This window comes from Sander lucioperca, chromosome 10, assembly GCF_008315115.2.
Source record: "Sander lucioperca isolate FBNREF2018 chromosome 10, SLUC_FBN_1.2, whole genome shotgun sequence".
Taxonomy (NCBI): Eukaryota; Metazoa; Chordata; class Actinopteri; order Perciformes; family Percidae; genus Sander; species Sander lucioperca.
Genome location: NC_050182.1, coordinates 18049211 through 18074512, shown reverse-complemented (window position 1 = coordinate 18074512; position 25302 = coordinate 18049211). Strand labels below are relative to the sequence as shown.

The window sequence follows — 25302 nt, the reverse complement described above, 5'->3', positions numbered from 1 at the left end:
AATGGAAGTTTAACCAAGGAAGTATATTTGCAGAGATCGACCATGCAAGGTTGCTGTTTGTCACCGACCCTGTTTGCGATTTTTGTTGAGCCCTTAGCTCAAGCAGTCGGACAAAATAAAGAACTTAAAGGGGTCTCAATTGAAGGTATAGAACATAAACTTGGACTTTTTGCTGATGATTTAATTGCTTACCTTGAACAGCCAAACACATCGCTCCATAATTTGATGAAGCTATTACAAACATATGGCCATCTGTCAGGATGGATGGATAATGTTTCGAAAACCCAGATTTTATTGTTCAATTATACTCCACCAAGAGCGACTCATAAATGGAATCTAAAATCAATTCAATATTTGGGCGTTATGATCACTAGAAACTTCACCGACCTATATAAAACAAATTATAACAAATTAGATCAAGAAATAAGAAAAGATATAACTAGATGGTCTACCCTCCTACTGGATTTAAACTCAAGAATTGAGATAGTTAAATTTAACTTAATCTTTTCTAATCTTTACCAATAGAGGTCCCCCAAGATCAATTTACAAATTCGGACAGAATGATTTCCAGATTTGTCTGGGGGGGCAAAAAACCTAGAGTCAGATACAAAACCCTTCAGCTAACAAAAGAGAGAGGTCGTATGGGTGTTCCAAAATTAAGGGAATACTATTTTGCTGCTCAACTGAGACCTGTGTACTGTTGGTTTAAGTCAGAATTTAGAGCAAAACGGAAATATATAGAAAGACAAGTGAATCAAATTCCAATTCAACATTTGATCGGAGATAATAAACTATACAAGGAACTCAAAAATAAAATGGATCCAATAAACAGTACACACGCTAGGCCTGTGGTTTAAAATATTGAAAATATATAAGATTCAGAATGACATAAATATATTAAAATGAGTAGCATATGATAGTAATTTCAAACCTGCAATGTATGACCAAGGATTCAAGTATTGGTTAACAAAGGGAATAACAACTTGGTGTGTTTTGGTAAAAGAAGGGAGGCTGGAGAGTTCTGAAAATCTAAGAAAATACGAATTGGGAGCACATAAACATAACATAGATACCTTCAATTAATGGACTATTTCAAAAAGGAGCTCGAGGTAGATTCTTCCAAGGAGGTGAATGGTGTCATCCAAATCATAATAAAAGCAAGAAGAAAGAAACATAAGAATAATTTCGGCATTGTATAAAGGTTTGAATACTAATGACAAACATTCAACTAAATATATTAAGATGAAATGGGAAAAAGAACTCAATGTACAAATTCCAGAGGAAGATTGGCATGATATGTGGAGTACTCATCACTCGTTCACCAATTCACGAACTTGGAGAGAATTCTCATGGCAGAATCTAGTTTGTTTCTTCATAACACCAAAAGTGTTAAGCAGCTGCACAAACATCAGAAATGTTGGTGGGAATGTGGGTCTTATGATGTTGACCATTCTCATGTTTTTTGGAAGTGTCAGAAAATAACTGTATTTTGGGAAATGGTTTATGAGGTATTAAAGCAAATACAAGGATATGAGATCCCTAAAAGTATTTTGGTGCTCTATGTAAATTTCAAAAAGAGAATAATATTGCGAGTGATATGTATTTAATCAAAGTACTAGTAGTACTAGCAAGAAAGCTATCACCAGACAGTGGTGCAAGGAAACACCACCAACAAAATATCAGTGGCTAACTATTGTTGAAGAGATATATATAATGGAGAAACTGACACACAAACTGAGACTTCAGGAAGCAAAATTCGACAGTAAATGGGAAAAATTGAATCTCTTACTCAAAATGAAGACATTGGATTGGAACAATAACTAATGGATAATTACAACCTCAGGTTGTAAGACTATGAAGGTACCTCCCAGGCCGTTTGTTCTTTTTTTTCTTGTTTGTTTTTCTCTTATTTCTCTTGCCAACTTCTATTTATAGATGTTGTTACAACTGGCATGTCACTGTGAAAAAACTGTCAATAAAGATCTAAATTAAAAAAAAAAAAATGTCAGCATAACGCATATTTCCACAGTACTAAATACATCATTACATGTCACATTCACCACTGTTTAACTTTCCCTGACAGAAATACACTTTTTTATTCTCTTACTAGTTCCAGATGCTTCTACTTTGCTGTTTATAAAATTTCCGTTTTAAAGTGAGACTATACAACCTTTGAAAGACAAGTAGGCTATCTTGTGGTGGCTGGTATAAACTTACATTACTGACATTACTGAGTTATTTTGCTGACAATGATATTCTACTTCTACTGTAACATTACAATTGCATATTTAGCATTCGTAATCATCACTTGTGTTTAGAAAAAGTTATACACGCTTACTTTAAGTTGTCAACAAACTCAACAATTCTTGCAGGTGTTTAACAATAAACCATGTTTGGGCACTTTGACTCTATGAACCTCAAATTAGAAACTAGTCAAAGCTATTTTTGTAGAGTTGAAAAACCCATCTCACCACAAGGTCCATTAGTTAGGTGTTCGGAAGCTTGCAAGGTTAAAGGTTTGTGGTGTTTATTTATCATGTGTACAACAACTACAACAATTAATGGACAAAATACACACTGCAATACACTGGTAAAAGAATGTTTAACCATGTGTCCAGCTAATTTAAATAGCTCACATTACTGTATTGTGTGAACAGTTAACTTCATGTAATATTTGATGGTTACTTTTGCGGGGTGCAAATGTTTCGCAAAAACAAGTTCCTTCCCGGGACCAATTGGCAGATATACTGCCGCTGCAACCGGAGCTTCACACACACCCCCAAAACCATTGTGATTGGTTTAAAGAAATGCAAACAACCCAGGCTGTTTTCTTGTCCTATCCAGGAGTGAGACTAAAGAAAGGTCACATCAAAGTCATAACTGAAGCGTGGAACTACCAAAAAGCAACATTCACTTGCTAGATCTGCAAAGCCACGATAATTACCATCCCTATAGAGATCATTAAAAGGTTTCCAGGCCTTTGTCATGCCATGTAGAAAAAACGTGGGATCAGATAATACAGACTGGAATTGTTTTTTTCAGTAAAGGAGATAAAGGAGTGTCACGTGACCTGATGGCGAACTAGTTGGGTGAAAGACGAGCTCCGTATAGTGCACTGCTGTATTTATCCTTTACAAGATTCTGACCAGAGATATTTGAGAGAAACATTCTGGATGCCATGTCAAAATCTAAAAAGTTAGCAGCAGCCAGTGGAGATGTTAAGCAGCATATGCTCTGTGGTGGAGACTGTAGCGGAAAGTTTGTATCTGTCTACTGATGTATGATCTTTCTTTCATATATTATCCATTACTGCATGGTTTTTATATTTTCATGATTCTATATGTATTTACTTTGATACTATACAATATTTACTTTGTTTTCTATATTATTTTATAATAATAATAATAATAAGGATCCATCCACTCTATTATTTGCAAAGGAAACCACAGCTTCTTCTGCCTCCTCACACCAGGCTACATAGCTCCCTCCCTCTCATGCTGCTCAACACTTTGCAGCCTCTGGCAAAAGGCCAATAGCCTGAAGCGGTGCAGGCTAAGCAGGAAAAGGAGCAGAATCAGCAAGTGTACAGAATGTAGAGTCAGCAAAAAGGAACCGCAGAGAAGGAGGTGTCTGTACTCTCCTCAGAAGACGTCTAAAGGAGCCATTGGACCAGGATTGCTGAGTCGACAAGAATACAGCCCCTCCCCCTGCATGCTCACTCATAAAAACTCTGACAGCCTTTGTTCTTCGACGCACTTTTGCAGACTGCTTGACACTGTTAAACTGCCTCCTTCTACTTGCAAGAGAATAAATAAAATAACATAGATAACTCCAGTGTGTCAGACAATCTTAATTTCCAGCTTCATCACCGAACACCAAAGAGATTTTCCACAACAATTTGGTGTCAGAAGTGGGATCGGTTGAGAGTCCGTTGGGGATACGGAGGGTGCCGAGGGTGATCACCTTCAAAATGAGATTAAGAGACGAGGCACCCAACGGTCACCGATTGCCTCCACAGCGATCCAGACGAAAAGAAATAATCTCCTAAATTCGGTAGGAAGTTGAAATTCCATTTTTCCTTTCAGAAAATTTTATTATAAGTCAAAATTGAGTTTTTACTAGACAGTTATCATACATGAAGTATATTCTGAATTACAAGATATTGTAAGACAAACCAAAAGGTTTAAAACAGTTTGTTCATCTGAGTTTGTCTATAATATTGGCCACACGTGTTTTAATATGGTACAGAATTTGGGGAATTCATAAGGAAAACGTATTTGTTCCATATTCACCTGTCATTCATAACAAGAAATTGGATTTCTCGAATGTGAGTCAGTAACTGTAAATTCACGAACGGTTTTGCTTAATAAAAGTGGTTAATGTAAGAATAAGATAAGATTGAGTTTGAAATCTGTAACATTAAAGGGAAAAAAAAGAGAAGCAAGAATGCTAAACGACTATGTCTTAAATAAAGTGATAATATTGATTTAGGAGCAGATACTAGTAACTACAATTACTGCCGTCATTAAGCTGTTAAATTGAATTAACTAGAACTTTAAAACAGCGCTCAGCGGCAAGTAAGAGCGGTTGCGTGCCGCCAAGGCTAACATTAGCGCTTTCCTCAGAGTTGTCTCCACCGCTCTCTCCATAAGAAAACACAGCTAGCACAGAGCAGTTCACCGCGGCGCAGATTATGTGAACGGGGTGCAGTTTATAAGGACAGCAATGCCGATATAGCGTACATAACATAAATATAGCGTAATAGTGTGGTTAAACATGTCAAAACCCCACACAGACAACGCTTGGTTGCGGGCTTATAAAACAGTGAAGTGGAATAAGCTAAAGCTAACGTTAGCCAATGGAAAGCATTTTACTTACTTTTCTGGGTGGATGATAACACAAAAAAAAACACAAGAATGTCAACGGCGCGATTAAATGATTAGATGGCTGTGTGAACACAAAAGGCATATAGACATACACTGGCAACTTGAATGGGCATCATGAGCAAAGTTGTCTGAATGCTAGTGCAGACCTTTTGTTATTATAACACAGCCATCTAACCAAAACAAAAGGGAAAATAATCTGTCCGCAAATCATGCACTAAAAGAGCGAGAATGCAGTGTGACATCAGTGAGTGTGTTGTCAAGCAAGGAGAGCGAGCGATAGCGCTGTCCGACTGAGAAGCGTATGTGTGGCTGTGAGGAAAAAAAGAGATCCCGGCCAAAACAGGAAAAAGTGTAACATTTTTATAACCTTAATAGGTTATAAAAATGTTACACTTTTTCCTGTTCAGAAACTTCATCCGAGTCGAGTCTCGTTATATATATCCTCGAGTCTGAGTCGAGTCCTCAGTCCGCGAGTTCAAGTCGAGTCACAAGTCCAGACAATAGATTCTCGAGTCAGACTCGAGTCCAGAGAATAAAGACTTGAGTCGGACTCGAGTCCGAGTCCAGGACTCGAGTACTCCATCACTGTCTAGTAATGAAGTGTTATAACGCTAACGGTAACGCTTCTTTAGGTAGCCTCGTTGGGATGGGGTCTAAGAGACAGGTAGATGGCTTAGAGACTTTTAACCTTTAACATTAATTGTTGAAGGTCTATAGTATAAAAGCAGTCTAAGTATATGTCAGGTCTTGTCGTTCTTTTTAGCGGTCTTGCAGATTGGTGCAACCAGGGCATGAAATTGGCACCCGCCCACCCGCCAAATGCGGGTAACTTTTGTGATTGGCAGGTGAAACTGTCAATCTACCTGCCACATTGGCGGGTAGCCAATGAGAATTGAGTGATTCAGACTCGTAACTATCGGTAAGCAGGGTACGCGGTTGCTTACAGGCCTGGTCCAATCAGGGGCCCGCATCACTAGAAGACATTGATTGACAGCCGGGGCCTATCGCATTTTCATTACTCACACAATCCCAGCATCCCACGTGCAGCCACTGACCAAGCGGAAGTGAGAACGGGTCAAATTAATTTCCTAGTTTCTGATATGAAGACGAGACGTGTATGTGACTCGAACATCTCACATTTACCAACAAAACATACAGCGAAAGACCGTGCAAAACATTTCAGACCGTCCTGCCAACATGTAGACATTTTAACATCAATGTACGCTGGAACATTTCTTCACTCTAAAGTCAGCGCTGCTGTTTCAAATTGTCGGCTGCAGCGGGCGGGACTGCTCCGTTTCCCCCGCGACTGACGCGCACACACAATCACATACACAGACACAGACACAGACACACAAACACACGCACGCACAGACACACACACACACACAAACGCACATGGTGGATGCAGGAAAAAACGCAGATGAGACGTACAGGATGACCTAAATTGAGGACAGCTACGTTATTGTAAGTGCAATGATAAGTTAAAGTCCAATAAGTACTTTATCAAACCATATGAATGTGTGTCCCAGGCCAGGATAGGAAATTAACTAACAATGTAAAGATTAACAAGCCACTGACAATGACAGATATGTTCATATTTGATTCATCCAATAAATTATTTTGTGTCTTAAATCCACCAGCCTTTTTCATATTTTACCAACATTTGCAGCATCCTGAGCCTTTTTGGTAAAGTTCCTAGAAAATCTCAGCCCAGAATAATGAATTAATAGTAATAAGTATTATTCTCCCCAAAACAAGTTTCCTTTTTATTTATTTTTTTATTTTTAAGAACTATACAAAAAAACATTCATGTGTTATGGTGCGCATTCACCAGTGTTTGGTTGTTGTTGTGGTGCGCGTAGGCTACTCCTGATTTTGTCAGTCATCTCATCTCTTATATGCAGTGGCATAACGAGCCAACACCCTATGCAGGATTATCAAGGCGGGCTACCATCAATAGGACAGGACAGGATCATAGAGTCACAGCAATTCCTGTTTTTCACCTTTATGACGCAAAAAAAAAGTGGCTGGTAAAAAGTCCCTGTGGCAGGTGGATTTAAAAATCCACCTGCCACAGTGGCTGGTGGTCAAAAAAGTTAACTTCATGCCCTGGTCTGGAGTAAATGAAAACAGCTTTGTTAACAACATTTAATTAAAAAAAAATAAAAAAAACTCAAAAATAGCCACAAGAAATTGTGGCGATGACCGACCCCGACAAATTACATTTTGAGTCTTTAAGTCTTGCAAGGTACTTCAGGGAGAGGGCATTGTATAAAGGAGAAAACCCTAGGAGAAACTGGTATTCAAAACAGGTCAGAGTCATTGTGCTGTTGTTCCTGTGAATGCATTGTGAGGTCATTAAAACACAGAATGTGCCAGTGGCTCACATTCAAAATATCTTGTATACCAACTCCTTTTTTTATCCATCACCATTTGAAAAATGCACAAACATGCCAGTAAGTTACAGCACTTATTTCAACAAAATACATTTTTTCAAAAGCTACAGTAGGTCGATCACTTGCTGCCGATATCTCAAAAGCGTAATTTCTTTTACTGTAATTATTAAGTATTTAACTGTTGAATACCTTTGTTATTACACTTATATATCTTGAGGTATGTTTTTCTCATTGTATCATTTTTGATCAAAAGGAAAGTTACAATAAAAAACATGAGCAGATTCAATACAAACTATATATCATGTTTTAAAGGTCCCATGGCATGAAAATTTCACTTTATGGAGGTTTTTTAACATTAATATGTGTCCCCCCAGCCTGCCTATGGTCTCCAATTGGCTTTAAATGGTGATAGGTGTAAACCTAGCCCTGGGTATCCTGCTCTGCCTTTGAGAAAATGAAAGCTCAGATGGGCCGATCTGGAATCTTGCTTGTTATGAGGTCATAACAAGCGAGGTTACCTCCCCTTTCTCTGCTTTGCCCGCCCAGAGAATTTGGCCAACCCATGAGAAAGAGAGACATCATGGCTTTCAAATGAGCAAAGTAGCAGTTGGTCAATCTAATTAAATGTAATCTAATTAAAGTAAGGTACTTTACTTACTGTCTTTACACAGTGCAGTGTTCCTCTCTGGTCATGAGGCAGCTTTTTTTGGTAAACATCTCGCCCAACAAAACAAAATATAGTGCAAATATTGAATAGGTTTTGTGATGAATTAGATAAAAAAAGAACTAGCCCTTTAACACTCCAGTGGAGGAACTGTAGTGCAAACTCTGGCAAAATGTTCAGATGGAAGATGGGAGGGATGAGTAAGGCGTTCACAGATCCCTTCTGTTTGGCCCCATTGAGACAGAGGGAGAGGAGATTGGATTGGATTGGAAGTCAGGTTACTTCAGAAGTAAGTAAGTTCAGAAACATTGATGTTATTTTATGTCTCATGCTATGGTAGTTTCTTTCTGACCTCCAGAATCCCCATTTCCTTGGTCAGGTCAACAGGTTCCTGAATGAACACATTTAACACTTATTTTGAGAATTCATTATGTAGACAGTTTGTAGTATTTTGACAGTATGTATGTATGTACAAGGCATCAAGTTTACTTCATTCACACTAACCGACTGTTCAGGATGGATTGTCCTGGGCCTCTTTACCTCCTCCTTATCTGCTTTTATCTGTACACAGACAACAATTATTTAACCATCACAGGGTGCAAATAAATATTTAAAAGTCAGTACAAAGTATGCATATGAAGTGGGAGGTTTGGGCCAAAATGAATCAAATCATATAATAAATAACCCTTAGCATGCAGGTCACAACTTAACAACTAATGACTATCAAAATGTGATTCTTACGATGGGATCTTCATTTTTCCTTTTCTGTGCCAACCTTTAACACAGAAACAGATTCTTAAATTACATGTTAGAGATTAAGAAGAATAGTAATTTGATCTATATGTATAATTTTGGCTTTGTTACTCATTTTTATGTTACAGTTGTACATGTGATAATGAAATCAGACACACCTGACAACTGAATGACCAGACAGGAGCAACAGGCACCACCATGTCCTGATTGTGTCCATGTCAGCCTAGAAATACAATATTTCAAACAATGAAGTCACGTTTTACAAAAACAGTGCACTGTAATATGTCTGTAGACTTTCTGGGCACTTACAGTTGTGAAGTCAAAATCTGCCCCAGCAAATTCCATATTTGACATTAAAGAGTCAGTTTTGAAATTGTATACGTAAACCCTTAATACTGCAATATTCCCAAGTACTTGAGGGTCATTAAAAACCCAAGGTAGCCTGACCATTGCCACTCCAGAAAGCAGTCATTCAAGGATTGGTAATGACCAGGCTGAGAACAAGAGTTTAGTAAATGGAACTGTAAATGTGGTAAGGAACATACCACAGCAGCATGGTTATTGAACAACTTCATGTGGTCAGGAACAGACCAAAAGCACCTAGAATAACTTTGACAACTTTAAATCCAAAACGGATGGATTGAACGTCTGAACTTTATGCCATTGAAACCTGCAAATCTGAATGTATCGTTGATCGCCAAAGCCAACTGAGGCTTCCGGATGCTTATGGAATAAGGAGTCTAGGAAAAGAATGTGTCTCTCTCTCAGCTTCAAAACCTGTACACATATATTTTTAGGAATTTTAACGTAAACAAATGTAATACAATTTCTCAAATTAAAGATAAAATAGGTTTCTACAAAGGATAAATTAGTTTATAATAGTAAATCAGTGCAAAAGTAATGGTAATAATAAAACTGCAGACGCACACAGAGCATGTAGTGTCCTGGTTTCCAAATAGGTATGAGGACAAAATCCTTGTTTGCCATATCATTCTGAAAGACAAATCATGAAGAAATAGAAAAGCAGAACAGATCTGAACCTTTATTTTTTTAAACAATATAACTATTAAAAAAAAAAATATATATAATAACAATAACAATAACAATAATAATAATAATAATAATAATAATAATATTTACGGGGAAAGACGAGGTATTTGGACAATGTGGTGGTAGCCATGTTGGTACAACATAGCAATCCACTGCATACACATCCTTTTGCTGATGACACATGATTTGAAATTCAACTAAGTTGGATAGACAACAAAATTTATCATTGTATGCTGTATATCTCAAACTAAGTAATTTACCTGTGACTGTGCAATTTGGGTGATTATCTGAAAACAGCAATTTGCTATCCGTATGGAGCATAAAATAAACAAAATATAAACACAAGGCAAAAACAGTGTGCTATACCCAAATAACTTGTTAAAGTTGTGCTTACTGTGGCCTCCAACTCCCGTGCCAAGCCCAGAGTCAAAAGGTCTCTGCGTTGCAAGGTAACTTGCTGCACTTTGGTAAACTGGGCTCGTATAATTGTTTCATCTGGATTTCTTTTGGGGTCCAAGACATATTTCAGCTAGAAAAACACACACACACACACACACACACACACACACACACACACACACACACACACACACATAAATTAAGAGTACCAACTTTGTGTATGTACAGTATGAAATCAAACCTACCATATTTTTTTGTGGTGGACTAGGTTTCAAACCCCAGCATGATCTCTGCGGCTGTATGTCACACAGGAAAGTTTCCCTGTCGGGAGTTGTTCCTACAGGTTAAAGATGTAAAAAGAGATTATTTTTCAAGCCTAACAAATGATTAACCCCAGTATCTGAAATCTGTTTAAATGAGTCCTACCAGCAAGATTTCTTGTGGGTTCCAATGAAGTCTGAGTGCCCATTGAAGTCTGTGGAGCTAAACATAGCAATCAACAGTAGATCAAATACATCCTGGACTGGATTGTGACACTACATTTTAAACTACTGTTATACTTATGTTACCTGCTACTGCCTTCCCAAGTGTGTCCAGTGTGATACTGACATTCCTCACATTTCTTTTCATCTTCTCAATGGTTTGTCTCTCCTCTCTCCATCCATTGTGGTGATGAACAATGTTTCGCACCAGAAAAATGTGAGCTGAAGGCGACATATTGTTGATGAAATAATTGTTCTTCCGCATCTTTGCGAAGAACTGTTCAGCTACTTGGCTGTTGAGTTGACCTGCAAGCTCCGGTACATGTTCAATCCTCCTCAGAATGTCTTTCTCATCCTTGCTGTTACCTTCATGTAGCTTGTCACACAAGACATAATGTTGAGAGGATTTGGTAACCGGATGACTATCATGTTCAAAGTTTTCAGTGTTTGGTTCCAAAAGCCACGGAAGGTGGGTCTTCAGTGTTCGGTTCTTGGCAGCCTGTATGTTCTCAGGGGTTGGAGGAGCAAGACGGCCTTCATTTGGCTGGAATGGTGGATTTTCTGGCACTCTCACATTGGTGTGGTTTACAAGACCTCGTGCAAAGTCATACACTGATATATTGGGCATATGTTTCCACGACAGAAGCATATCTGCAAAGTCTCTAGGGCCTTCTGCTCTTATGTTAAACTTCAAGCTGTACAAAACCCCGCAGGGACACATGATGGCAGCCAAACCACCTGGAAGAATAGTAAAGGATTAAACCATTAGGAATAAGAAGTATATACTGTAAATGTAAAGTTAATATGTATTTACAAGAATGACCAGTGATAGCATAAAAGTGGCAAAGCCAGAAAAATGTAATGCTGTCACCTGATGCTCCCCAGATCTTCTGAAACACTTTGTCGTAGGCCTGTCTATTTTGCATTTCGGTTCTGAGGCGCAGAATGAGATCTATCTTAGAACCGCAAGGGTCACATTCCTTACAGAGCGTACGCACTGCGTCCACCTGTGTAGGTCAAGGAAAAGAATAAATACAGTAAACGTGGGTTGACAATGTGTAATATTATCCCCACTAACATTTAGGTCTATTGTTGTGACTTCAATCTATTCAACTGCATCAAAAAGGCACTTTGCTTCCATACAACTCTCCTGCAGTTTGTAGGCCTATAACAGACAAAGATTCAGTGAGAGGCCTTTTTTGAAAAGAACAAAATAAAGGGTGATACGAACTATGTGAAGGATACCTTCAAATTCATCAATTCATTTGAGAGTCTGTCTTCAGTAATATTGATGTCATCTGCCTCTGCTGAGTTTCTTGGACCTTGAGCTTTTAAAAACTCTGTGTTTAGCACAGTGTTGGACCTTCGTGTGCCTCGCCCAATCCAAGGTGCCCAAAAAATGATAGCTGGGATGGACAGTAAAAGGATTCTTCCTGTTACCTGTTAATCAGAATAAAATGTTGTAAAAAGAGTTTAGCAAGTTCATTAGTTTGGACAAATGTAGTTTACATAGCTGTTAAAGATATGTTGCAGATAAATAAAAATATACTTTTGTTGCAGTGTTTTTCAGTTATAAGCACACATTACTTATATCTGATTTTAATACTTTTTTTTACTGAATCCAAAATAGAAACCTACACAAACAAAATAAAGAATTACACTTACTTGATGTAAGCCCTCTGGCAATCATCTCTAGTGACACAGAATCCCAGAAATCTTCAACGTTCACTTCCCCTGTGAAATCCTCAGGGACCGGCTCAATATCACTGACTTAAAAGAATAGTCACAGTCACACAAGACAATGTCAAAAATGTCAATGTCTAATTAAAATTATTAAATTAACTAATATAATGTTGAATCAATAATTTCTGTTTTATTTTATGCCATTAAAGACACTTACATGGCATGCTGAAAACACCCTTTTTGTGGAGATCCATCACCACCAGAGGTGGGAAGTTTCCACAGTTCACACAAGAATATTTGTATTCATGTGCTGTGAGAGCTTCAAAATGCAAATACGCATGAAGAAGCTGATCCCTGCTTGGCAAAGCAGTCTTTAAAGTTTCTTCTAGGGCATCAAAAACTCGCCCAACGGCTGTGTGAGCCTATAAAGATAACAGGTCAAATAAAGCATTTATTGTACAATGGCACAATGGATGTTAGGGCTGCTGTATATCGATTTATACCTTCATTGAAATATCAACATGCACTATATACATAACGAAAAAGACTACTTGAACTGCAATCAATGCTATAATTATAATGCCAGTATTCACACATGTACATGTGAGCGAAGAAACTCAATCAAAAATCACAATATTGAACATTATCGCATATCACGTTTTCTTAATATTGTGCAGCCCTAATGGATGTCAACACATGTTTAGCTTCATTATTATATTCTTTGTTATATATATATATATATATATATATATATATATATATATATATATATATATATATATATATACACACACACACACACACACACACACACACACACACACACACACACACAGACATACCTGGAGTGAGTTCCGTAAGAACATGCACAGATTGAAGGTCAAAATGGTTACGCCATCATCAAAGTTATGCAAACCATCCTTATACTCCTGGTATCTGTAAAGCATCCCACATTGGCCACACTCTTTGCAGTAAGTGCTGAGACCTGAAAGGAGAGGAGTGGGGCGTGAGTCTATTTATTGTGGGGGAATAAGTGATGCTGAAAAACAAGTTAACAAAATATTTTAGCTTACCTTTCAGAACACCAGTCAAAGACACAATCTGTGCTTGACTTGTGATGAGAACTTGTGGGCCAAGAACTATGTTTCCTGGACATGGGTATTTTTTGGAAGAGTATATGTATGACACCATTTTTTTTAGTCTGTCATCTTCAGGAGGATATGTGATGCCCGTATTTTCAGATAATAGTTCATGTTCAGTCGTCTCTGATGTCCTCTCTGTGCTCCGTACCTTCCTGAAGAGGTGCCTCTGTGTCTCAAATAAATGCCATTTGGCCACATACTTATGAATGCATGACATTCTTGGTTCTGAACTTGGGCAATGCCAGTTATTCATTGTTTTATTATATATCACCACGACTCGTCCCAGTCGGCTGTAATAGCTTACATTTGGTTCATAGACTGATATGTACCGTTTCAGCTCTGATTTCAAGGTGACATTAACAGAGACTGGCACACTGGCAGTAGCTGCCTGTGACTGGAGTTGGAGACACTGCCGCTTCCTGTTTTCTCCAAACCACTTGTTTTCCACCATATCAGTCAGAGTTTCTTCACTCAGTACAGTATCGGTGGCATTAGCTGAACAGTAGTCAAGAGAGCGGACATGATGGCATAGAAATGTTTTCAAGCCACTCCTTAGCAAAGTCACTGGCCTGTTGGCACTCACTGGACTCACACTTGATTTGGTGCTCTTTCCCCCAGGTTTTCTTTTGGACATGAAGAGGCATAAAAGGTCCAAGAAACGACTTTTTCACAGCATATATACCATTCTTCTCATCAATGCATACAGCATCTAGATGGGAATTTGCAGTGATATCTCTGACAGCTTTATCTGTGTGTTGTCTGTAAATGTGCTTCTTGATATTTTTTCTTTGGAACTGCACATTACAGTGAGGACAAAGTACATTTGGCAACTTTGCACGGCTCACTCTGCAGGGAGGGTTGTCCATGGGTGGGTCTTGGGGTCTCTCTGCTGGGTCTCTTTGTCCTTGTATTTCACTATCATGTACCTGAGACACAGATGAGGTAGGTTCACAGATCCTGCTGCAGAGAATTGACAATCAAACTGAATATCAACTAACAGCATTAAGTGAACAAAGCCAATGCAGCTCCACGGAAAATGTGAATGAAAATTGTCATTGTTATTTTAACAGCACATTAGTAAAATGCGTCTAGGCTTATGCACAGCGTACGGTATTTTGGATGTTTTTGAACTAAACAGTACGGCAATCATGCTAATGAATAAAATTATGTTTTCATCAGATGTCTTAGTTACAACACGATGGAGCTAGCAAAGCAGTTTTGTGTTTATATGTGCGAGCGGGATTTATTCAGTTTGGGAAATCCCACGGTCTCTAAAGCTACAGTTCAAATTGTTTGGCTGACTAAATAGGGAGGGACCCATCTGCTAGCAATAGGGGCAGAGACTGAGAGGGCTACATGGAGCTACATGGATAAATATGCACCAAACAAGCCATTTTGAAATGTTGCTGTTCTTACGAATACAAAAGTTGGGTGACCCTCCCCTCTAGACTAAAAAAAATTGGATGACCCTCCACTCAACAAAGAATAAAAAGTAGGGCTGTCAGCATTAACGCGTTAATCGCGATGCGATTAAGAGTCAAGCATAATGCGTTAATTTTTTTAAATCGTATTAATCGTATGCCGCCATTTATTAATTTATTTTCACTTCACTCAGCTTTGCGTCGTGCCTAACAGGCTACTATTTTGCCGTACTTCCTCGTAACACATCCTGCTGCTGCAGGAATAGCAACGCAGATTTCGGTGCCTCATTCTGGTGCCACTGATATGTCTGCGCTTCTCTCTGATTCTCTGAAACAGACGTTACAGGCAACAGAAACATTGCTGCACATGATGCTAGTACACTACTACTACGCTACACTCGACAGCAGCTAACGTTAGCCTACCGCTAGCTAGTAGCTGGATTAAACACGGTTCTGCGTCAGCAGACAGCTAACACTAAACGGTGTAAAGTGTGACTGTATTTCACTGTAGAGGATTCTGTCGGTACACGATCCGTTCTGCCTGCACGATCCGTTCTGCACATGCGCAAGATAATACTGTTTTAACGAGGATACGACCTGCACGATCTGTTCCACGCTAGCCTATGGCTAGCCTCCACTGGGAAGCTAACGTTAGTTTAGCTAACAGCTAATTCGGCTAACCGCTAGCTGACAGCTAGATTCAGTCTAAAATAACGTTAACTCAAACGTAATGGGAAAAGCAGGCTACAGCTAAATTAAGACTTCACAGTAATAACAATAAAGACAAGTATTGAGTGATTGTATTTTAAATGAGCACAAGTAAAGTAGAACTGACGTAACAGCTGTTATATATGTTAGGTGTTTATTATATATGTCAACGTTTATTTTCAAGTTTTATTTTGAGGGTCTTTTAAAGTTATTACATGCTGTCTCAGCTAGCAGTTAGCCGAATTAGCTGTTAGCTAAACTAACGTTAGCTTACCTGTGGAGGCTAATGGCAGACCGCTACAATCAGCTAGCAGTTAGCCGAATTAGCTGTTAGCTAAACTAACGTTAGCTTGGCTGTCGACTGGAAGCGTGGAACAGATCGTGCAGTGTCGTAAATCCTCGTACAACCGCGCATGCGCGAACATTTTGCGCATGTGCAGAACGGATCGTGCAGGCAGAACGGATCGTGTACCGACAGATTCAACACCGGGATGTAACAATCTGCAGCTGCCGTTGTCGGAAAAACACAGACGGTGTGTTCAATGAAACTGATAACTTACAGCCTCGTGGTGCATTCAAAGTTGTTGTTAAATTCAAATGTGTGACTAGATTAAATATATAATAAACAAATACAAATCTTAAAATCAAGTTCGTAAAGTCACTTTCTTTGCATTCATTTGATTCCCAATCAAGATACACTGGTAAGAATGGCTTTCCATTGTTAATATGTACTTAAAAACTGTTCTGAAATGCAAAACAATAGAATTTTAATCATGTGATAAAACATGCGATTAATCACGATTAACTATAGAAATTCAACGATTAATCGCGATTAAGAAAATGTAATCGTTTGACAGCCCTAATAAAAAGATATGACCCTCCCCTATTGTTCCATTCCATAAATACCGAACAGTCCCTAAATAAAAATATTATGGTGCAAATCCGCCATCATAATAGCAATGCTCCAAGGTCCAGACACGCCTGGCTTTTAAAGGGAATGGGAGATGACACTCTGATTGGTTTCTTGCATGTTATGCTCAAAACACACCTATGAATTAATCAAGACACTAAGTACAACCCTTTTGAACCATGCACAGACCCTATTTTTATATACGTTTTAGTAAAGCCTTTGCCCGGGTCTGATTTTTCCCACAAATTCACAAACGGATTTACAGCAGGTAGACGGCACTACAGAGCACAGATTCTGATGGTTCACAGATGTCATTGTAACACCAGAAAAGCCCGTGTTAGCATATCCAGCCAGGTAAAAGGTAGCAGGAGATTTTATTTTATTCAGGAGACTATAGGAGACTATATTTTATATAGGCCTAATTGTATTTTAATTTTATTTTAGAAGTTATCTGTTGTAGTAGTTATGGCTGATAATGGGGCAGGACCATCACAAGAAAAAAGAAACGAAGAACAACTAAAAGCTAAAAAGGGAAAGTAAAAGATGACGGGCAAAAACGCAGTCAATCTCAGTCAAGTCAATCTCTGTCGGGCTTTCGACAGATGGAGACAATTACTGCATTGTTAATGATTCAAAACCGGCGGGAGGGCATGACACAGGAGGCTCCAGGCTGCAGCCATACAGTCTCAAAGTTTTCCCAAACTTGCGATCTTAAAGAGGCCGGCAGGTCCTGTAACTCGTGGGTCGCCACTACTAGCCATACTCGTCCTTTCATGCTACTATCTCTGACTCACTCACTGGACCGTCAACCTGACAAAAAACTGCATGTAGGCGGAGAGCTTGGCTAGCTTCAGAGCTAAGGCGGGGCTACAGATTAGGTGTCCCTAGAACCCGCGCATCTAACAGTAGTTCCGCATTACATTAGTTCCGCATTACATTAATTAATTGCACGCAAGTTTTATTTATTTATTTTATTTAGTGACGCGTCAGCGCAAATTATTTGTGTCAACGCATTTACGTAAATCGATGACGTTGATGACATCGACTACGTCGACGAATCATCCCAGCCCTACTTGAAATGTCTGTAATAATATCTGTAATGTATTCTCTTATTGTAAATGAATGAGGAACTCAGTACTATACAGCACCATAAAGAAAATTTTTACGACAGCAGGTGTGGTAAAAACACTTAACGCTTTTGTCCAAAGCGGCCACTAGAATCAACACTAACTGAAAGCAAACATACAGCCACTTTAAGGACCAACACCATATGTGACTTTGGTCTGGGATTTTTATTTTATGTATTGTAATACATTTTTTGTGAACTTTTAATTCCGATTTGTGTTTTTTCTTTTACTCGGCTCACACCTGATTTTTAGAACCTGATAGCCTTTTTATGGAGTCCTAGACTCCTTTTAACCTAGGTGGTTTTAAACTTTATTTTAGCCTTTTAAAAAAAATTTCACCCCAAGAATTATTTCCAAGCGACTAGCCAAAGCCTTAGCAAGGATTTTAGCTTCCAGACGTATCAAACTTAGGGGTCTGTAAGAACCACAAAGGTTAGGATTAGGGATGGGTATTTCCAATTCCATTTTTCCATTTTCAATTCCGTCCCCAAGGCCCTGATTTGATTACATATTTGATTCAATATCAATAAGGTTAGGTAAATTTCAGTTACCAACTGAATACCAATGTTGCTTGGATAAAAGAGATTCTCAGAGAACAATATAAATTGTACAAGCAAGAAACAACCCTCAAATATTTTTTATAATGCACCCCACAAAAAGGGGGTCAATTCACCACATCCATGGTGAAAATGCATAGCTTTAAAAGATTGATTTTGGGATTTTAAGATTTTACGATTATTTTAACCCAGGCCTGGTTAGGATCTTTGTCTTTTTTTTAAAAGCAGACTCGCTGGCCCCCCCCCCACTCGCTTTGTATAAAACAGTGGTTGGCGTATTTTCTAGACATAGTTATGTTTGAGCTCTCTACAGCAAGGATTAAAAAGGCCAAATCATCGACTGTAGACCTATGGAAAAACGCAGCATCACAACAATTAGAGGTGTGATTTCTGTTTTTGTTTATTTGTTTGTTTTTGTTTTCCTCAAGACTGCAGAGTGTGGGGGGTGGGAGAGGGCTGTTGTTCTTGTTCAATTGTGTTTGTCTGTTCTGTATGTTTAAAAATATAAAACCAATAAAAAAATTGATCTTAAAGCAGACTAATGGAGCCTTGTCTTAAAGTAAGAGGAAAAGAGCCTTTCTGGGCTTGGAGCTTTGTTATTTTACATGTTGTTTATGGCAAGGTTGATTTCATTTAAAGTTATTGTCTGTAATATTTTCATGTATTAATTGTCTAAAAGGTACCTACGTATCTATCAAAAAGTGAGTTGAAACAATGGTGTTTTAGTATATGACCCACTGATGAAAGCACTTGTATTTGTTGCTTTACCAAGTAATACAATCTGACTGTCTGGGACGACTTTCCCGTCCTAAATTATAACGTTTATTTCCAGTTATTTCCACCCTTTTGCCGCATGTGGAGCTTCTCACTGCCGATTATGTTGCGTTCCAATGTACTCGCAAATTGGGAATTTACAACGAGGAAAGATGCAAAGAAAGTGTACATTAATTAGGCGCCTACATTTTATTACTGCTGACTCACAATAGGGGACCAACAAACATAAAGGAGACCGTTCAACTTTGAGTCCAAATAAAAATAAACAAAAAAATAAACTCACAAGAGGAACGAGCTGATGCTGGCTGAGATGACAACCTCTGCCATTGACTGCAGCCGGTCTGTGTGCAGCTCAGGTGGGATACAGACACCTGACGCTCGGTCTCTGTATTGAACCAACCTCTCCCGGAGTCACTTTTCGGGACGAACATTCAGGAAATGATAGCCAGTCTTGAAGCCAGCTGTATAGCCTTAGAGCAGCTGGGCTCTCATCTCCGCCCGCAGTGCAGCAGTCATGGCGCCGCCAGCGGGTTTGGCAGCACCACTAGCCTGCGGAGAGCTTCGGGGATAACTGCCACTTGCCATCCCGGACCTGCTAACCCACTTCCACCTCGGGCTTCGGGCTGGCTCATGCCGCTACCTTCGGGAGAAGGCAGCAGCACCACCAACAACCCCCTTATTTATCAATAAAGGGCGTAAACTTTGTATGGCCTCAAGAGTTTTTCTTCCCTGCCCTTTCTGATGCTCAGGTTAGTTCAGATGTTAGCAATGGATCCATGTTGTGCCACCTAATACTGTTGGCACTGAGACGCTGCACTCGGGTCGGAGGGGACGTTCTGTCCTTTCTATTTTAACATTTAAATGCATCAATCTGGTGCACTTTGAAAAGAAATTCAGACAACCAGCAGCGGGGGGGGGGGGGGGTCTATGTGTGGAGTAGTTTTGGAGACATGCCTCTTTGTAATTATGACATATATTAAAAAAAATAAAGTATGGCAAAAGATGTTCCCCAAAATTTTGCATATGGCTATTTTTGAAAAGTGATGTAGTACAACCAGCAGAACACTAATTATGTGTGAAGTAACTTTAGAGACACAACTCTATTTAATTATTAAAATAGTAAATGTTTTCGGCAAAACATATTCCCCAAAATTATGAATATGCTTATTTTTTTAAAGTAAGTGCTGTATAGCAACTAGCAGGAGACAAGTTATAATTGAGGTAAGTTTGGAGACACTACCTGATTTAATCATTAAATTAATAAATATTGTTGTTGTATCTCTTTTCGGTGTTGTAGTTTGTAGACGGTCCCTAAGCACTCGTCCTCCTGCAGTCTCACCACCGGCTGCTCGTTGAGACCAATCTTATTTCTCCAGGTTTGAGGACGGCTCGTTTTGATGAAAATGAGTTTGTAGCTTGTTGTTAACCTCACTACGGTAGGAAAGATACGTCGTTTATGATTTAATAACATTTCGCTGTAGAGTAATTTATCCTGGAAGTTCAAATCTGTGAATATCTTTCTAACTTTACCGAAGTTGAGCTCTGAGCAGTGCTTGCTCTGGCTGTCTTGAGCCTGCGTGTGAAGGGTGCGCGACTATACGTTTTTTTTCTGGTGTGTGCCAGAGTAAGCAAGAAAACAGTAGCTAACGCTACTAGTTTTATTTGCAGTGAGGAAGGCGTACAAGCAGACTTAAAAGAAGGAAACATATGCTGGTTTTTATTTGTTTAGTACCTTAAGTCACACAAGTACAACAACCATGTTCCAGCATTTGTCTGTGTAATCTGACCAGGGCATGAAATTGGCACCCGCCCACCCGCCAAATGCGGGTAACTTTTGTGATTGGCGGGTGAAACTGTCAATCTACCTGCGGGTAGCCAATGAGAATTGAGTGATTCAGACTCGTAACTATCGGTAAGCAGGGTACGCGGTTGCTTACAGGCCTGGTCCAATCAGGGGCCCGCATCACTAGAAGACATTGATTGACAGCCGGGGCCCCCTATCGCATTTTCATTACTCACACAATCCCAGCATCCCACGTGCAGCCACTAACCAAGCGGAAGTGAGAACGGGTCAAATTAATTTCCTAGTTTCTGATATGAAGACGAGACGTGTATGTGACTCGAACATCTCACATTTACCAACAAAACATACAGCGAAAGACCGTGCAAAACATTTCAGACCGTCCTGCCAACATGTAGACATTTTAACATCAATGTACGCTGGAACATTTCTTCACTCTAAAGTCAGCGCTGCTGTTTCAAATTGTCGGCTGCAGCGGGCGGGACTGCTCCGTTTCCCCCGCGACTGACGCGCACACACAATCACATACACAGACACAGACACACAAACACACGCACGCACAGACACACACACACACACACACACACACACAAACGCACATGGTGGATGCAGGAAAAAACGCAGATGAGACGTACAGGATGACCTAAATTGAGGACAGCTACGTTATTGTAAGTGCAATGATAAGTTAAAGTCCAATAAGTACTTTATCAAACCATATGAATGTGTGTCCCAGGCCAGGATAGGAAATTAACTAACAATGTAAAGATTAACAAGCCACTGACAATGACAGATATGTTCATATTTGATTCATCCAATAAATTATTTTGTGTCTTAAATCCACCAGCCTTTTTCATATTTTACCAACATTTGCAGCATCCTGAGCCTTTTTGGTAAAGTTCCTAGAAAATCTCAGCCCAGAATAATGAATTAATAGTAATAAGTATTATTCTCCCCAAAACAAGTTTCCTTTTTATTTATTTTTTTATTTTTAAGAACTATACAAAAAAACATTCATGTGTTATGGTGCGCATTCACCAGTGTTTGGTTGTTGTTGTGGTGCGCGTAGGCTACTCCTGATTTTGTCAATCATCTCATCTCTTATATGCAGTGGCATAACGAGCCAACACCGGGCCCCTATGCAGGATTATCAAGGCGGGCTACCATCAATAGGACAGGACAGGATCATAGAGTCACAGCAATTCCTGTTTTTCACCTTTATGACGCAAAAAAAAAGTGGCTGGTAAAAAGTCCCTGTGGCAGGTGGATTTAAAAATCCACCTGCCACAGTGGCTGGTGGTCAAAAAAGTTAACTTCATGCCCTGAATCTGACTAACATATTTTGCTCAAAAGCTGTTGAAAACCCGCTTAACATTTTATTTTAAAAACAGTTCGGAAACCTAAGATACATACATATATATATACAACATACTCTAGTCAGTATAAAGAAATGAGAGTATCATTGTGAAACAGAATGTGACACAATTGTTTTATATTAATTATCCTGTTTTCATTATTGTTGAAAGCTAAAACCACAATTAAAAATATATTTGATTTATCGCCCAGCCCTTTATAACGTAAAAGAAGTACAACTTTTTTGGCAGATATTGTTAAATAAGTGCACGATATGACCAGGATAATTGTCTAACAAAGTAAAAAAAATGTTTACATTTTTTATTAATTTTGCCTTGAAGTCTGACCTATCACTTACCACTAAATAATGTCATCACCCACATGTTTGCATCAAGAACATTAGTGAACTCTTCCGCCACCTCAGGGTATGACGCATAGTTGTTTGGGACTTCCAAAACGCATCCGCATGTGTGGGACTGGGGTCTTCTTGTATAGGTACTCTCCGGCTCAATGAATCGGACATGGATATCTTTGGCAACGAGGAGGTCTGCACCTGTTGAAGACATGAAAAATAATGGGTTTTTTTATTATAATGGATCTAGTTATAGTCTTGGTCAAATAAAACTGTTTAGTTATTTACTGTAGTTGGTAGTAGTTAGTAGACTCCGTTTACTGCCTGTCGCAAGCTTACCATTTCAGTCAGAACCTGGCCAGAACTCTGACTACGGAACTGCAAGGTAATGCTTATGCATGAACTACACTAATGGCAAGTATTTCATATAATACTAAATAAATCACAGATTTTCAATCTGAGTCTGATTTTCTCTCTTGTTTCATGTTGTAGCATGGCTACAACCTTCCTGGGTGTAGGAGTGAGGCTGGCCAGCAGTTCATCTACTCCTCCTGGGGGAGGTTTCAGCCATTTCAAGGCACTGCTCCAACACTCAGCAATATAGGCAGGATCCTGCACTATTTCTTTATGTGCAACTTCAACTAAGGTTATCCTGACATTTGCCTCTGTGATCAGAACTTTAACGTCATGGACCTCGAGGAAATCCAACCATTCCTCTCTTCCTCAGACATTTTTGAAGTCTTTCATCGCTTCCTCGGCAATTTCCTTTTTGTCAGTGGGAACCGTTTCTAAGGAAGCTGCAAACAGATAATGATGATCCATGATTTCAAGTCCAAGACAGTAGGAGAGGAAGGGCTTGGCCAATACTATGGGAAAGTACTTCACCATGTTGTAGCCTACGACCATGACTTTTGCTACATTCTCCCACTCATCTTTCATGTTATGTCTTGTCATGGGTACTTTCAGTATGTTTCCGGCAGTGCATTTCATAAAGAAAGTCTCCCAGTACTCACTTAGAGCATCACTCAGAACTCCACCAGTGTCTTCTCCTTTCTCTGTGACACCATTGGGTAATACCATCTTAATCTCTAAGATTGCATCATCAAGAGATACGCAACCACTCTTGAAGGCAGCATTGAGATCTTTGAAAACATTTCCCCTGTGAAGCCTTAGCTTGGTGGTCTTAAATGGTTGACAAGGTTCCTCTGGGAGCAGGTCCATTGGAAGGATATCATCAAGGTCCACAGTTCACAGTTATCTTCAAGAAAACCATATCCAGTCACAATCTCGTCATCAAGAGAAATCAAATCATCCTCTTCAAAAATGTCCTTCTCTGTTGAGAGTAAAGTTACTGTATTTGAAGGTTCACATGTGCTAGCCTTTGTTCTGGGAGTTCCAGTTGTGAAATCAGATCCACAGGTTGTCCCTGTAGTTGAAGCAGCTCCATAAGAAGCAGCAGCTGCACAGGGTAATTTCCTTGTGAGGGGCACTGCATTTTGTGATTCACCAGGTGAGGTAGCATCATTCAGTTTTTCTTCTGCATCAATCTTTTTGCATGATAGATGTAGTCTCAACATTCTAACTTTCCTCTTCTCATATTGTTCACCTAGGGTGGTCAATGGATCCAGCTCATCTTCAGTAAAATCTCATATGCGGAATTCAAAGTCATTGACATTCAGATCACGTGACCAACGACTCGCATGGCTGCTCAAGGCTGAGGCTCTTCGTCCCATCTCCGCATTATCATTGTTAACCAGCTCTATTCTTTTTTAATTCGACGTCCATCCTTTCATTTGTTACCACGGTAACTTTGTGGAATGCCTGCAGGAGCGAAAAAGCAGACCCCGCTGCAGTTTAACCGAGCAAAGAATTCTGCTAACTTGGCTAGCATGGCGACGGCTAGCGAGGTTTCAGATGCTAACGCGGACATACGTATGGAGGCGGCCATGGCCAGGGTTCTGGAAAGGCAACAAAGCGGGCTTCAATCAGCGGTCCGCATCGCAGTGAAGGAGGCGTTAGCAGAAATTGACACCTCGCTTCAACACATCAGAACAGAGCTGGAGAGGCAGGAAACTACAGTAAGAGATCTATTTCAGCGACTAGACGAGGCGCAGAAGGACAGCAGACAGATGAGAAACACGGTGACGGCCTGTTTTGATGACCAGAGGAAATTTGAGCTGAAGTTGGCTGAACTGGAAGATAGATCGAGAAGAAATAACGTCCGGATCATCGGACTGAATGAGGGCAGCGAGAAAGATGACCCAGTTGGATTTTTGCAAAAACAGTTGCCAAAATGGATTCCATCCCTACAGAACAGGGCTACCATCGAAATTGACAGGGCACACAGAATCTACGGCAAGGGTACAGGAACACGCACGCTGATTCTCAGATGTCTGAGATACCAGGACTGTCAGGCAATTATTCAGGGGGCAAGACAGGCACAGCAGGAAGGCCCGATTCGAGATTCCAACGCCACGCTGCACTTTAAGCCTGACTACAGCGCTTTCACCACCCAGCGGCGCCAGGAATTTATAGGAGTGCAGCGCAAGCTGCATGCTAAAGGCATCCCAAACTTTGTTATTTATCCGGCAACTCTGAGAGTAAACCACGGAGGGAGAACGTTCACGTTCACTGCACCCGAGGAAGCGGACAAGTTCTATCGGAATTTGGATATGAAGGAAAGGGACTTGACGCCCGCGCTGGATGCTTCGTGACCGGACTGGGAGCTGTCATCGGGCCCGGAGGGCGGCGTGGGGACCTCCGGGGCGGGAAGCGAGTGGGCGGACCCGATGACTGTGGATTAGTGTATCTGGGACATTGCAAGTTCAACCGGGGACACCGCAT

The 25302-nt window shown here is 39.8% G+C and overlaps 1 long non-coding RNA gene and 1 pseudogene across 1 annotated transcript; both read right to left on the bottom strand.

The window, feature by feature from the left end:
• Positions 1-8248: 8248 nt before the first annotated feature.
• On the bottom strand, positions 8249-9036 carry LOC116043348. Its single transcript, XR_004103446.2, has 5 exons — positions 9012-9036; positions 8861-8925; positions 8691-8724; positions 8454-8510; positions 8249-8340 (listed from the first exon to the last, which is right to left on the bottom strand). It is a non-coding gene; the product is annotated as an uncharacterized LOC116043348 (long non-coding RNA).
• A 1026-nt stretch (positions 9037-10062) lies between these two features.
• On the bottom strand, positions 10063-12570 carry LOC116043298 (annotated as a pseudogene).
• Positions 12571-25302: the final 12732 nt, after the last annotated feature.